This window comes from Hylobates moloch, unplaced genomic scaffold (genome assembly GCF_009828535.3).
Source record: "Hylobates moloch isolate HMO894 unplaced genomic scaffold, HMol_V3 SCAFFOLD_1, whole genome shotgun sequence".
NCBI lineage: Eukaryota > Metazoa > Chordata > Mammalia > Primates > Hylobatidae > Hylobates > Hylobates moloch.
The window spans coordinates 21,211,169-21,227,881 of record NW_026652276.1 but is presented as its reverse complement, the minus strand read 5'-3'; the positions used below and the strand labels follow the sequence as shown (position 1 = coordinate 21,227,881).

The following is a 16,713-nucleotide window of genomic DNA, read 5'->3' as shown; positions in this document are numbered from 1 at the left end:
GCTAGGATTACAGGCGTGAGCCACTGCACCCAGCCAAATTCTAATAAATCTTTAAATTAATAATTTTGTTAGCTGCCTGATTTAGAGCCTTGTAAGATGTAAAAACATTATTTAATTTCTAATTTTCTAAAAGCTTTTAAAATTAGGAATTTCAATGCCTTTAAGAAACTCTTGAGTTTTCTGATTGCTTTTATTATTTACCCATTATTCAACTTTTCCTCCTCATTCTCTAATTCTTCAGCACTAATTGAGTATTTGCTGTGCTGCAGATGCTTCTTAGAGAATACAAAACTGAGTAGAAGATACCCTGGGCCATCACAAAGCTTTTAATATAATTGAGAACCTGTTTAAACAATTAAGTATAATTAAATAAGTGTAAAATAGATGTACAGGGAAAATGCTGTGGGGATCAAAGGAAGAAGCAATTAATTAGAAATGAGAATATTAGGGAAAGTTCCACATCACTGTTGTCATTTGGGTTGGAATTTGAAGCATGAGAATCTATTTTCTATAGTACTTACAGGGAGTTGTGATGGGCTTGCAATAATATTCTGGGCCAAAGGAAGAGTGAGAAAAAACCAAAAGTGTGGGGAAAAAAGTGAGAATACATGGATAATGGCAAATAACCTTCTCTGGTTGTTCTCTAAGCTGTGTGGAAGAGGAGATGTATTTCAAAGTTGAAGGGGTGAGATTAATGAAAGCCTTGAAGGATTTTTGTCTTTATGCCATGTGTGCGGACGTTCAGACTTGTCAAATAGTTTTTACAACAGCAACATGATCAAAACTCTGCTTTACAAAGATAAATCTGGGGAAAGTGTAAAGGATGGATTGGCAAGGTGAAAGATCAGAAGCAGGGAGCCTGGTAAAGGCCTGAGTTCAGAAAGGGATTAATAGAGCCCAAACTAAGGCACTGGACATAGTAACTGGAAAAAAGGGATAGAGAGGAGGTCACTTGGAATATATAATTGATAGAAATCACAAACTCATTGGAAATAAGGGCTAATAAAATCAAAAAGCAGAAACAAAGAATACATCAAGCTTTCCAGCCTGAGTAACTCGAAGAGTTGCAGGATGATTCCCCAAAGTAAACACAAGAAGTGAACAGAAGAGAATAAAGGAAAGGCAATAGGATGCTCCTAAAAGATACCATGTCAGGAAGTACCACTCAAAGCTTCTTTGGTCATAGGAAGGAAAAACTTCCCTACACTTTGGAGTAGTCAAAATTTCTCCATGTGGAGCAAAGTTCTAGCTTCATTATATTGGTGCTATAACTGAGAAGTTACAGAATTTGATGAAGAATAGCTGGGAGATTAACTTAGGCTATAATGAAAAGCCAGATTACAGATACCTGAATAATAAAATGCAATCAGAAATGGTGGCTCTCCAACAAAGACAGTGACGCTTGAGGGTGAGGTTTACACATACACACAAATACACACACACACAACACATGAACACACATTCACTTGTGGTAGGCCATTTATGGTGGGAAAATTGCATTAACAAGAACCTGGATGGTCTTCAACCCAGGACTGAAAGGCAAAATTGAGTCTGCCTTGGAATCACCATTGATTTAAAATTATGCTGGAATGCAACTGTGCATGACTACATAACTTAAGTTTGTGCCAAGGAAAGGTAACCCTAAGCTTTTTTCTTCTATCCATTCAGAACATGCAGAAACACCCATCTAATTTCTTGGATGCTTTAATCATGGCCATGGATCAGTCTGTTACTCTGACTCCTCCTGGGCCACTGTGGAGTGGTGCTGGCAGTGTCCTTAAAACAGAGGAAACTTCTGGGAGTGGGAATTGAATATCCAGCTCTAAAAGTGCTGCCCTAACTCTAATCCACACTGGGCCCCCCCAGAGGCATGGTGTCAAGCAAAACAAGGGGATGGGGATGGGGGTACAGGACTTCTTCTCTTGTGGCTGGAATTTCTCTAAGAGTTAAACTTTGCCACTCTGATTCCTAAAAACCTACTTCCTGAGGGCAGTAATGTGGCCCTTAGAGAAAATAAACAAGGGCAGAAATTCATCCTTTCTGAAAAGAAGAATTTCTCTGTGTCACTTTGAGTATCCACTTTCACCAAATGATCCATCCACCTTTAGATTGAGCTAATATAACCATCAGCCATAATGTGCTAATTTACCTTTTCTGATTTCCTGATCGGGGTGAGTGTCCCCTTCTAAAATCTTCAAGCCACTTGTTGTTCTTTGGATATATCAAGTTTTCCTTTCTCTTACCTGCCATCTACTACACTTCTTGAAATTTTCCATCCTTAGTTACATTGATTAGTCAAGAATTTCCTTGATATTGATTTTGTAACCACACTATAACTTTGTTAAAACATTCTTCCACAGTATAATTTCCCTTGGGCACTACCATGGCCTGGGGAAGATCCTATAATGGAGAGACTCTGAGTGAGGACAACAATAATAAAATTTTGCAGTTAGTCCAAAGATTTATGGGTGAGAAACTTCAGAACATTTTTGTGGTTACCTCTGCAGCATTAGGGAAAAATCTAACCTCTGATCTTCAGATGGTAGACTATTAGGGCTGGGCTGATGTTACACAGCCACTTGGTGTGGGAGCCAGGGTTTTAGGTAAGGCACATCCCCTTGAAGGCCTTAAAATAGAGAATGCCTGGTCACGCAAGACACAGCAAGCTGGTAGGACCCGGCCTCTGTCCTGCTTGGTATGGCATCATGAAAACATACTATGCCCGTCTGTACAACAGATCAGTGTCTCCTTAATAATATCCAATTTTGTTTTTAACAGAAAGTAGTTTATATACTGAAGGTATTAGTCATTATAATCTTTTATAATCTCTCAATTTTGTATAGTACTTCTCAGTTTATAAAACTCTGCACACACTTGATCTCATTTAATCTTCCTATGACCTCAGGCAGTATACCTTATTAACCTCCCTTTGCAAGTATGATGACTTAGAACTGTGGAGATTAAAGCAACTTTTCCAGGTCTTTTGCTCCTCCTCCTCAAGTGCTTTGTCCAGTAAACTACAACTGCCGCATGATCAAGGACCTGGATAGTTGGTGCAAGCCTCAAGGCTGGCTTGGAAACATGCATCAGCAGAGTTACTCTTGATATTTCTTTAGAACTGGGCTGTATGTCCTTGGTCATCACGTTTCCACTGTCACATGTACACATTCTTTCCCTCTTTGCCTTAGTTAGAAACTGCTCACCCCTCCAATCTCAGCTGAGTTGTTGGTCCCTTTTGGAAGCTCTCTCTGACTTCACTTACATCCACCTCATCCTATACTCTCCTCCTATAACAAACTTCTCTTTTGTGTAATTATGAGATTAATGTTTATGTCCCCTTGGAAGCCCTTGTGTGTCTATTGAGTAAGAAAAATCTGTTTTTGTTCGTTGTTATGTCTCAGTGCCCAACAGTTTCTACCCCATAATGAGCACTCAATATATATGTTTTTAAATGGATGAATGAATAATTAAGTCTTACTTGAATAAGTTCACCCATTTGTTGGAAAAGCAATAATTTAATAATCTAGTACTGGAAATGTTTTTAAAGACTTTTTCTCCAACTAAGCAAATTTTCTTATTGTGAAACAGACCATGAATCCAATTCCCCTGATACTTAAACTATTTCATGGAAGTAAATGAAGCTACATAAAATTCGTTAAGTCAAGCAGAGGAGTATTTAAGAAGTTTCAGTTTGAGCACATAAAACTAGTTTCATCCAGAATGAATTATCGAATTTATCAAAGATGTCAAGCTTTTTTTTCCCCAAGAAGGCTAGCCACAGAAAGACTTTCATACCAGTGGATTAAATTAATTTCCAAGTATACATTTCAGTTTAAGGTAAAGGTAAATGTATCTCAACTGGCCCAAAACATCAATGTTAATTTGTGAGGTACTTGTCTGGCATGCACAAGCTTTTCTCATGAGAATGCTAAATCATGAACTGACAATCTGATTTGTCCATTTTGTCTTTGATGCTAATGCTGTAGCAGGAATGCATACTCATATTGTTATTTATAGGAAATCTGTCACAGAGTAGTTTGAGAGGTGACACAGAATTTATTGTCTTTATCCATGCTTTTAATGATGCTAACAGACAATTCAGTGAGAGCTGGTGCAATTCCCACTGTACAGACAGAATAAACGAGGCAAATCACAATTCATCGTCAAGAATTAGATGAGACAGAAAAATGCCTCTGGTGAAATAGGTTTCTTGCACTGACCTGTGAGAGGTTTTACTGTGAAATTTTGTCTTCTTAAAAAAAGTGAATTTGCAATGAAGGAGTATCTGTAGAATAAAACCAGTGAAGAGCTATAGGAAGCTGCACAGAGATTGCTACATGGCACCCCTACTGCTCTAGTGGGAGGCAGCCCAACAGAAAGGGAAGACTGGGAGTTGGGAGACCTGGGTTCCAGTTCTAGTTTGCAGCAACTTTCTGACTAATCATTGGCAAGTCACTTTACTACTCTGGCTCACAGTTTTTATACCTATAAAATGAGGAAAATAAATTATGTATGGCTCCAAATGTGAAATTGCTGCTTGGCTGCATCAGAAGGACCGGGGACTTTTAAAAATGCAGATTCCTGGCTCCTTTCCAAAACTTAACAAATCAGAACCTTTGGGAGAAGAGTCAAAAACTTGGGAATCCATATTTTTAATAGCTCCATAGATGATTCTTGCAAATTAATGAAATACAGCTGGAATACTTTCAGCCACAGATTGTAAGCTCTGGGTCCTTCATTCAACCACCTAATCACAACTCATATCTCCAGGGCAGCAATGGAGACTGTGGAGGTATCTCTGGTTTTGATATAGTACAACTGTTCACCAGGATGTACTGCCTGGGATGGTTAGTGTGTACAAAAAGTAGGTAGAAAGAATAAGTAATAACTACTATTGATAGCATAACAGGTTGACTATAGTCAGTAATAACTTAATCTTACATTTTAGAGAACTAAAAGAGTATAATTGGAATGTTTGTAACACAAAGAATAAATGCTTGAGGGAATAGATATCCCATTTCCTATGATGTGACTATTTCACATTGCATGTCTGTATCAAAACATCTCATATACCCCACAATTATATGCACCTCATATGTACCCACAAAAATTAAAAATTTGAAAAAATTTGAAAAGATTTACTGCCTGGATTTTCTAGGCAATGCATAATTTCAGGAATATAGAGCTAAACTATTGTTAGTCTCTTCAGGGTCCATAAATGTCATCAAATAGAAATGGGACATAGCTTTGCCAACACAGGAGACCCATGGAAAGCTTTTGAGACGACTCATTCACAGCTTGCATCTTAGGAAGTTATCTCTTGCAGTAGGTTGGTGGACTACCTGTTGCTGCAACCTAGGGAATGGGTCATGAGCAGCAGAACCAGGGCAGTGACCTACTGCATACCTAAACCAAGCCAAAGACTGTCAAGCTGACCCTATAGCCTTTTAGAATGAATGGTGGCACTTCAGAAGCACGTGTGTGTGTGTGTGTGTGTGTGTGTGTGTGTGTATTTTTCTGTACAACTGTGTTTCTTACTTACACATTTAAGGACATTTGTGCTCTTTCAATATACCTAGATGCGGTGTATGTATGTACATTTGTTTAAGCAGTTTTGGTGGTGTTTTGGGATGTGGGATCCAGAACTGCTAGAAATTCCAGTGGGAATTTGAATTGGAAAAGTGATAATTTTCAGACTTGTATTTCTTTCATTTAAACAACTGACTCATAGTTAAGACATACTTTCAGCATACTGTGTATAATTAACTTTGTTTCCTGTGAAAACCTTTATATTTTCAATCAAGATAATGCTTTTTAGTGAAGACCTTTTGGCATGACATTTTTAAAATCAAAATGATGACTTTTAGTGTTAAAACCTTTACATTTCAAAGTAGTAAGAGTTGTATATTGAAGCTAGAATTTTTTAAAGCCAATTCACGTTTGGGTATTTAGCTCATCTTGGCTTTTTTTTTTTTCTTGTTGTACCTCCTAACTGATAGTTTATCCTGATACAAAAGATAAAAATTTAAACCTGTTTATGCTACTATACAATAACTAATTTACTATTGCATCTTAATTTCTGCTCTCCAAATCATGTTTTAGGGATCTTACGGGTTGTGGAAATCTCTGTAAGATGGTTTTGGTTTAAGCTACTTGGTTACCAAGATGCCGGTTCAAGAACTAATGACAATTGATATTCATGATTGTACTTGTTTCAGGCAATCCACACTATGGTTCCTTGAAGGTCTTCCAAATGGTAGCCTTCTCTAGGCAATATTGTCCACTCTGTTATGCTATCAACCAAAGACTCTCTGGCTTTTCTCTTTGGCTCCACAGAAATTTATTGAGATACCATCATGAGATCATTGCTATGCCCAGTGCTTTTAGACAGGGATCTATGAGCTGCCTAGAAACACAGAGCCAACAACAGGTTTCATTTGAAATCTCTCAGTTGAAATATGTGATATATTAAAGTTCATCTTGCAGGTGTGAGCATTCGGATCACCAACGCTGTGACCTCGCTGTGTGAACGGGAGCTGCTACAGGAAGGAAGCTTACAAATGAGCTGCATGGATCCCACATTTTGATAAAATCAAATAGGACCTTTCTCCTCTTTGTTGAATGCCATAATACACAAGAAATAAGCCAGCAGGATGCTCATGTCCAAGGTACTCATTCTTTTCACCCAATTCAAAGAGAGCCAGTTTCATCACTTTTATTCTGCAAGAAAAACTTCACCATGAGACAACCAGTTTCCCAAAAGAAAGTGGGATATTTTATATCTTAAGAGAGTAAAAAGTAAATTTTTCTATGTATTTTAATGAAGGGTTTCTATTCAAACAACTCTTGCTTCTCATCAGAAGTTGTCCTTATATAGGAGAAATTACCTGGACTTCGGTGTCAGACAGACCTCAGTTCTAATCCTAAATCCAGAACTTAATAGTTTTGCCTTTTTATATTACATATGTGCTGAGCTTCTGTTGTGTAATTCATGAAACAGAGATAATAATAATACTTTATGAGGCCATTTTGAGGATTAAATATTAATAAAAAAGCTACCGTACTCAGGTTGTGTAAGCCTATGAGTACCACTTAAATTCCCAAATTGTCTCAGGAATAGGTGTGCATGTGTGTTAATAGGTGTGCATGTGAACGTTTGTAGTAGAATAAGTATGGGCTGGGCACTGGAGACTTGGGCTTCAGGCTCTCTCTCTGTCTTACTGTCTTTCTGTCTCTGTCTTTGTCTTAGCCTCAGTTTCCTCATCTTTAAAAGGAACACACCCCAGGCAGATGTCATGATGACTAGTTGAGATGATCTGTGTAAATTACCTGGAACATGGTCAACACTCTATGTAAATACTAGTTTTCTTCCCCTTTTCCCTGTATACCTTTGCATATGGAGAGAAAGGGGGAGCAGGAGAAAATTAAACGTTGTATATTTCACACTTGCAAAATGATTTCTTAATTATGCTGATGATATTGAACAGCCATTGCTTACTTTGAACAGTGAAAATCACTTATACATATTATCTCCCGTAATTCTTACTCCAGCCCTTTTTGAGAGATGCTGTTAGTACCCCTGGTTTTTTTTTTGTTTGTTTTTTGTTTTTTTAGACAGAGTCTCGCTCTGTCGCCCAGGCTGGAGTGCAGTGGCGCGATCTAGGCTCACTGCAAGCTCCGCCTCCCGGGTTCCCGCCATTCTCCTGCCTCAGCCTCTCCGAGTAGCTGGGACTACAGGCGTCCACCACCACGCCCGGCTAATTTTTTGTATTTTTAGTAGAGATGGGGTTGGGGTTTCACTGTGGTCTCAATCTCCTGATCTCGTGATCCGCCCGCCTCGGCCTCCCAAAGTGCTGGGATTACAAGCGTGAGCCACCGCGCCTGGCCACTACCCCTGTTTTTTATAGATAGCAAGGCTCAGAGGTTTAGGTAACTCACCTGAGATTGAACATGGGTCTCCCGGATTCCAAAGCCAACCAAAGTGTTCAAGCGTTTGCTTTTCTGCTCCCCTAACCAAGCTTCCTTGTCCTTTATTCATGAGTACTTTGTTTGTTTTTTGTTTTGTTTTTGTTTGTTCGTCTTTTTCTAATCTTTAAATCTTTAAATTTAGACCAGGAAGAGAACTGTCTTAAAAAATACAGTCAGGACTAATCTCAGCTGTCTTTAGACCTGTGCTAGTCCAGAAGGTATCATTTTTTTTCAGCCTGAGTATTTGATTGTTGCTTTTATAAGTACATAATTGAGATGCACTGAGGAAAAAAAGACAGCACTGCACATTCTCATTTGCCTTGCAACAAAGGTATATGGTTTGAAGAAGTCTTGCCCTTACATGATTAGACAGCTTGTGTGACTAATAAGAATATTGTCCCTAAAGGAAAGTGGAACATCTTACAAATACAAGAGCACTCAATTAGAGTTTTAAATTAGTATGTAATTATGTGTTTTTTTCCTTTTTTTAAGGAAGAAAAAGAGCTTTTAATCTTTTAGGTGGCTTATTTTGGTGAAAAAACAATTTTAAGAAGTGTTTAAATTTAAAAAGCTACTCCGTGTCTTGTTTAATTTTGGACCTAGTCCAGTCCCTGAAGGACTAGAAGCAGATAAGTTTGCTTATACCTGGCTTTTTAAGTCACTTCATTTTATAATTCAAAACAGGGATGAGCTGTTGATATGGATTACTGCACTCAGTATAATGAAATTGTCAATATGCTTTGAGATGCACGGCATGTAATCAGACATGTAGAGAAATAGCCCATTCAACCTCTGAAACAAAAGATTTGCCTTTGAGACCATGACTGTACAAAAGCAACCATGCTCTTTATTTAGGAAATAAACTAGAATGGGGTAGTTTTCTCAACATGAAACCAAATGTACTCTTTGACCCAAAACACTCTCCTTTATAGTTTCCATGGACATTTTCCAGGTGGATAAATAAAAGGTTATTGTTTGATTATGGTAGGTCAGGCTCTTGTCTTGTCTGATCAATAATATTATACTTCCTATGACTTTAGAGAAAAGAACAACATGGACGATAAAGACCAATGTGGTTATTTGTAAATCTATTCTTTTGAAAGGTCTCCCTTTATCTACCACCCGAGTTGGCATGAAACAACTTCTGAACAATGATGCAAGTCTTAGCAAATTTCAAGAACAATTTAAAGAGGAAATAAATAGCTTTTTGTTTAACTTGGATCAATTATCTCCTTTTGGTAAGTCTCTTTTCCTATCCTGTGTATTTCTTGTCTGCTCTATCATTTGAGTGTTTTCTGTTAAGAACATTAGTAGAAGCTATCAACTGGACCCTGCAATGTTCTGGGTATGGTTGTGAATGCTTTACACTTATATTTTATCTAATGCTTTTAAATTTTGTGAAGGTAGGTTTTGTTTCTCAATTCTATGAATGATTGAAGAGATAAAGTGACTTGTAGTTTCCATAATGATTATATGGTAGAAGTCAGGTTTACCCACCTTTACTCTTAATCATACAGATGTACTCATTAAGGATTGCTCTTAATCATACAGGTAGACTCATTAAGGATTATGAGGTGGGGTCTAGCTCATTCTGCCCTTGTTCTTTGCAGTGAGACCCATCATCAATTACTGGCTATGCTTTTCTAAAGCCAGTCATGCCAACACAAATTTGGTTAGGATAACTTTCCTAGAATCCTAGAAATTCAGAGTTTCAAAAAATGCTAGAGGGCACAGGATCCAATTCCTCATATATACTTGTAAGAAACTGAAGACCAGGAAGGCAAACAAGTAAATAAAGCAACAACAAAAACCTTGTCACGATTCACTCAGATGGCAGGTGGCAGGACTGAAATTAATACTCCTTTCTGCTATGTTCAAATCACTCTGCCTCCATATTACTAGTGATATATTTGCATCTTTACTTGTTTCTAAGAATACATTGCAGAATTTTGCATCATTTTTCAAGTCCTGTTTTTTTTTTTTTAAATACTATGTAGGAATTTTAAAAACTCTTGTTGAGAAAATAATTATAGATGAAAACACAAATAACTGGAATGCTATTTTGAGACATCTCAAACGAGAGTAGGAGGCTGAAAGTAACAAAGTAAACAAGCCACTGAATACAGGAGCTGGGAATAGTGTTAAAAAATCATACTGTTCAAAGTTTCTGAAAAATGCTCAGGTAGTGGGATGATTAGGGGGTACGTGATGGGTTTTTGGTGATATCAACAAAATTCTAGTATTGATTTGATGATAGTAGTATATATGCGCACACGTGTTTATATATATATATATATATATATATGTCTATATGTATCTATACATATATATGTGTGTATATTTTTTCAGCTCCCGGCTTCATGCCAGGTACTCTCCATTGTGCCTGGGAAATAAGAATCCCTGCCATCATGAAAAAACATTGGCCATGAGGATTTTCCCTACAACCCAAGGACTATTTGAAGTTTGAAGTCTTTCAGCCCAGACAACACTGGCTATTTTCACCTTTGCCTTCAACTATAAAGGCTGAGCTCTCTCTGCAGGAGTGGGTAAGTACAGCCCGTGGCGGAGAAAAGAGAAAAAGTCTTTCAGTGCAGTACAGGCTCTATCACAATAGATGGGCCTCATTAGCCATTCTCAGCCTCATAGATAATGCAGTCATGGATGGCATCGTTTGGTCTAGTGAAGAATTGCCCAGGAGATTGTGTTGACATGTGAGATCTATTTTAATCCTTTTTTGCAGATTTTATAACGAGCATTGTAACAAAGTACACCAAAGAATCATTACATATCTTATAAAATCTTAATAATACAAAAATTAGAAACGTTTTTCATGCATATGTTCAATTTGTTCAAAGTACTGATTTCACTTTGCTGATTAGCATATGGTGCCCTGTGAGGGGACCCTGCCTTTAAGAGGTCATGCTCCCTGGATTGCTATGTATATTTTTAAATGAGTAGTATGCATATTATGTTTACAGGCCGCTACTGTCAAATCATATAGTTTGAACTAAATGACGTAGAATGGACACAAACCTATGCACTTGGGTTCTTTTTTTTTTTTTTTTTTTTTTTCACTTATTCACTAAATCCTTATTGACTGTCTAGCTTGAGCATAAAAAATAAAGTGAAAAAATAAAGCTTCAGAAATAAAGAGATATTTCCAGTGTGGAGCAGAAGATGTATTATGGGAATCTGTCTGGAAAAGTAAATGATTCCTACAAGGGCATGCAGCCAGAGGAGCCGCCGTAGCAAGAATGTAGGACCCAGGGCTGGATGCATGCCTTCTTTCCCTGAGTCCACACTGAATAGCTGCATGATCCCAAGCCAAGCATTCCATCATTTTGACCCTCTTTCCTCAACTGGAAAATGAGATGAATCTTACCTACTTTATAGTGCTATTGTGAAGATGAAAGGGAATATTGTATGCAAAATTACCTAGCACAGAGGAGATAGCCAGTAAAGTTTTTCACTTTTTCCCTTTCTGTTATTTAGTGGTAAGATCTCAAGCGATTCAGTATCCTCAAAATGCAGTGTATGGCACATAGTTTGTTGCAATACATCTCTTTCATGAAACTCTTCCTGGCCCTGACTTGGCATCTCATGCAATGTCCTTCCTTTCTCCTCCCCTCTCCCAACCCAGAAATCAGGTTGTTTGTTTATTGTTTCCCCAGATTTCTGCTTTCTTCATCCTCCAGGCTTCCTTTTCTCTTGAGCATCTATTTGCTTCCTTTTCCTTTCTACAGCATTTTCTTACTCTTTTTTTTTTTTAAATTATACTTTAAGTTATGGGATACATGTGCAGAACGTGCAGGTTTGTTACATAGGTATACACATGCCATGGTGGTTTGCTGCACCCATCAACTCGTCATCTACATTAAGTATTTCTCCTAATGCTATCCGTCCTCTAACCCCCCACCCCCCAACAGGCCCCGGTGTGTGATGCTCCCCTCCCTGTGTCCATGTGTTCTCGTTATTCAACTCCCACTTATGAGTGAGAACATGTGGTGTTTGGTTTTCTGCTCCTGTGTTAGTTTGCTGAGAATGATGGTTTCCAGCTTTATCCATGTCCCTGCAGAAGATATGAACTCATCCTTTTTTATGGCTGTGTAGTATTCCATGGTGTATATGTGCCACATTTTCTTTATCCAGTCTATCATTAATGGGCATTTGGGTTGGTTCCAAGTATTTGCTATTGCTAACAGTGCTACAGTAAACATACATGTGCATGTGTCTTTATAGTAGACTGATTTATAATCCTTTGGGTATATACCCAGTAATGGGATTGCTGGGTCAAATGGTATTTCTGGTTCTAGATCCTTTAGGAATCACCACACTGTCTTCCACAATGGTTGAACTAATTTACACTCCCACCAACAGTGTAAAAGCATTTCTTTGGGTTCCATTCTTCTCAAAACCTGTATGTATGTCTGTATGTACCCATGTATATTTATATGCATACATTTTTATAGTTGCTGTTGTATGCTGCTACCATGTGACACTACTTCCAGGCCCCTTATTTTCCTGGCATCAAAATAGTATTACTGAAATGGTTTTAATCTGGAGGCTTTCCTGATAATAAATAGGGATGACAAAAACATGCGTCATTAAAAAATGAAAATATCCTGAAATCTCCAAAAATTCTTACTTATGGTTGTGTCAAGACTTTATTACAATATTAACAGATCTTATTTTTACTGTATTTTTACTCCCATCTCTCCCCGTCCAGTCCAAGGGGATAATTGGGCTTTTGACTCAAGTGTCCATTTTAAAGCTTGCCTGTAAGTCCTGTCCACCATTCATCATGATCACCCCTGCCCAATCCTCACTCTCCTTCAGACATTAAGGATTTTGTTTCCTAAAGTTAAAGTTACTAAAGAGATATATTAAGGGGAAGAGAAAGAGGCAAATACCTTGAGCATTGGGAGAGGTGATAAGAAAACATTAGGGGAAATTGTTAAGGACTAGGAAGAAGATGGTGGCCTGAATTTCTCTGAATAAGCAAAATTGGTGCAGACATCTAGGGAGGTGGGACAGACCTGCCTCCTAGAGAAGCTGGGAACCCAGGAACTGAACTCAGCAATTGTAGACTGTAGACACCAGGGCCCCAAGCTGGCAGTGTCTACTGTGTCCAATTGTAGCAAGGCAGTTCTGGAATCAATTTAATACATTATGAGTTATCATCATTCCTGGGACTTTCACACAACTCTGGAGTGGAAGGAAGGAGCTCCAATAATAATAATATAATGAAACTTCCTACCAGTCTAGTTGCATGAGAGCTTAGTGTCAGATTAAATTTGATGTAAGAACCTGTGTGTGTGTGTGTGTGTGTGAGATATTTATTATGTAATTTGCTAGAATGTGTTAAATACAATGAAGAAAATAAATCAAGAAATGCTGATAGGAAATGTTATAGTTGGAAGAGGTTGGAATTTGAATGTTGTGGACAGGGAAGATCTTACTAAAAAGAAAACACTTGAACAAAGTTTTGAAAAGGGTGAAGGAAAGAGGGATAAAGAGATTCAAAGGAAAGAGTATTACAGATAGAAGGAAGAGCAAGGTCTGTGAGGCCTAGAGGTAGGAGCATGCCTGCTCTAACGAGAGGCACTGAGAAGTTGTAAAACTACACTGTCCCTGACCACATATAGCTATCAAGCATTTGCAGTGTGGCTAGCCTGAATTGAGGTGTACTGTACACATAAACGACACACTGAATTTCAGAGACTTTATAACGAAAGAAAAGCCTAAACTGTATCATGTGCAATTGGTACTGATTAAATGTTGAAATACAATATTTTGGATGTATTATGTCAAATTATTAAAGTGAATTGCATCTGTTTTATACATTTTTTTAATGTTGCTACTGGAAAATTTAAATTTGCACTTCTTTTATGTAGCTCACATTATATTCTTCTGGCAGTACTGTTGTAGAAGACGAGATCTGGAAGGTGATGATGCCAATTTTTTAATGCTCCTTAGGCCATTATAAGACATTTGCATTTGTTCTAAGAGGTAGGCTATTAATTTCAAATTATTTACCAAAATTAGGATATCACTAAGAACTCATTGCAGTATAATTTGTTATACTGCAATATATATGTTATACTGAAATGTATATATATATATATAAAACACCTTTGAGCAGAAGATGAGCATAATCTACCATTTTTATAACTGGATCACACTGGGTACTCTTATAGGTTGTAGGAGGACAAGGTTGAAATCAAGGACACCTATTAAAGGGCATTCCAACAATCCAGGCTAGAGATGGTGCTGACTTGGGTAGCAGCATAGATAATGATATGTGGTCAGATACCAGAGGAATTTCTGATACATTCAAAGTGTGATGTAAGAAAAAAAGAATGAGGATTACTCCCCAGAACGTTTGTCTTGAATATCTATGCAGGTTTGTTTTTCATTCAGTGAGATGGAGAAGATGAGGAGAGTGGATTGGGGCAGAAGCTCAGGAGTTTAGCTTTGTACATGTTAAGTTTGAAACATTTATTGGGCATCCAGGTAGAGGTTTATGGAGGTAGTTTGATAATCAGGGAGCGGTCTTGGCAGAATATAAACTCTGGAAGATCATCAATGTAAAAATTGGCATTTGGTACCATGGGATTAAATGGTATCACCAATGGAGCGAATTAGAGGTGGGGAAGAGAAGAGGCAGGAGGATCGAGGCGGGGGAACTCAGAGAGTTCATGAGCAGAATTACTGCTACATTTACCCTGGAACACACTTTGTAGCACTCACTTCTGGGGTTCTCATTGATGTAGACTTATTCAGAAGGAGAAACCCCAGTAGTAATTGGAAAGGTCCTGTTTGTTCTGGGCTGGATAGTTACAGCAGAAAGAGTGTTAGTCAGTGTGAGAAAAGTCAGATGTAAAGTATATTCCTCCATATATAGATATGTCATTGTTTAAATGGACAAAGTATGCTGCAATGAGCTCTAGTTATATCCCAATTTTGGTAAATAATTTAAAATTACAGCAATCTCAATATCATAGTGTGATATCGATTATCTTAAAGACTCCCTGCAATTTCTTAGTAAAATGTTAATTTTATATCACCTTAATTTTTTTTTTTTGAGACGGAGTCTCACTCTGTTGCCCAGGCTGGAGTGCAGTGGCATGATCTCGGCTCACTGCAAGCTCCGTCTCCCGGGTTCACACCATTCTCCCGCCTCAGCCTCCCAAGTAGCTGGGACTACAGGCGCCTGCCATCACACCCGACTAATTTTTTTGTACATTTAGTAGAGACGGGGTTTCACCATGTTAGCCAGGATGGTCTCGATGTCCTGACCTCGTGATCCACCTGCCTCGGCCTCCCAAAGTGCTGGGATTACAGGTGTGAGCCACTGCACCCGGCCCACCTTAATTTTTTAATGCTACCCAATACCAGATTTGAAGTCCAAATAAAGATGACAAGGTCTTAGAACTCTGCAATAGTGGAATCACTGTGACATACACTTTCTAAATACACATTATGGAGACATTTTCAGGTGCTCTTGACCTTGTCCTCTGGAAAATATGCTCCTTATATGTCCACTTAGTGCTACATTTTGAACTATTGCCTCTGAGGTTTCTGACTTTCTTTTTCCCCTTGAAACCGGATCAACATGTTCATTTCTTAAAGGTGAAGATTCCTCAGAGGAATAGAAGGTAGAGGCTGAGTGACCAAAAGCAGAATAATATTATCCTACTGCAGAATACCTACAATGTAATATGAAAAATTAGCTGTTTCTTCTAGAAGAAGGATTTCCATCTATTCATCTAGCTTGGAAGTGAATATAGTGTGGGTAGCTAAGAATTCAGGCTCTGGGGCTGTACTTTCTGAGTTCAAATATTGGTTGTCCTATTCTGTAGTCATTTGATCTTGGGTAAAAATTTAATCTCTGTGTTTCAGATTTCTCACCTGTACAATGGGGATAATACTGTTACTGACATCATAGAGTTGTTGAAAGGATTAAATGACTTAATACTTGTTAAACCTTATACTAGTGCCTCGCTAAGCACTCTATACACGTTCTCTATTTTTGTTTTCTATCTACCCGTCGCACTTTGTGTTCTGAAATTGCTGTCATCAGGAAGTATTTGTTCTTATATTGCACAAAAAAATCAATTTTAGTTTCTGAGCCCCCATCCTTTTGAAACTGAGGATGTCATGAAAGCCCAAATTTTGTAGTTTTTCCTACTGCCTTGACTCCTCAGACCTTTAGTCATACACTCACATGAGTTAATTAAAAGCCATTCTTTGTTATAGCCCTTTTGATTCCTTTATGTCCCCAAGTTCTGCTGCTTTTGTGCTACGTACCACATTGTCATTTCCTCTCGGGGCTTGCTATGTCCTTTAGGTACAATCAGAACACAATTCAATCACTCAAGGTGGAGTAACAAACATCAGATTTACCCATTTGCCTGAAACCACCACAAAATGGATATAATATACGAAACATGCTTTGTGGGACACTGGACACCAGGCAGTGAAATTCAGTGATCCCTGAAAGACAGCAAACAATGTGAGTCCTACAATTGCCCTAGTTTATGACCAGAAGACAGTTTCCAAGTCATAGTGCAGAAAAGGGGACCCACGCAGAGTCTGGCATACTCCTGGAGTTGAGGAGATGGATCTCAGAACCTGGTAAGACCAAAACAGCTAGAGTTTGCTGGACAGAGTACTAGTGAAGAGAGAGCTGCACACAGAGAGAATTCCGGAGAACTGCAGAGGGTTCTCCTCCAGCATTCAAAT

General features: G+C 38.2%; 1 long non-coding RNA gene across 1 annotated transcript in view; it reads left to right on the top strand.

The window, feature by feature from the left end:
* LOC116810246 (uncharacterized) overlaps positions 1 to 16,713 on the top strand; it is a 218,757-nt gene that overhangs the window by 66,715 nt on the left and 135,329 nt on the right. The window contains exons 2-4 of the long non-coding RNA XR_004370258.2: positions 6,487 to 6,668; positions 9,072 to 9,206; positions 10,318 to 10,514. This is a non-coding gene — a long non-coding RNA (uncharacterized LOC116810246). The remainder of the gene's footprint in view (positions 1 to 6,486; positions 6,669 to 9,071; positions 9,207 to 10,317; positions 10,515 to 16,713) is intronic.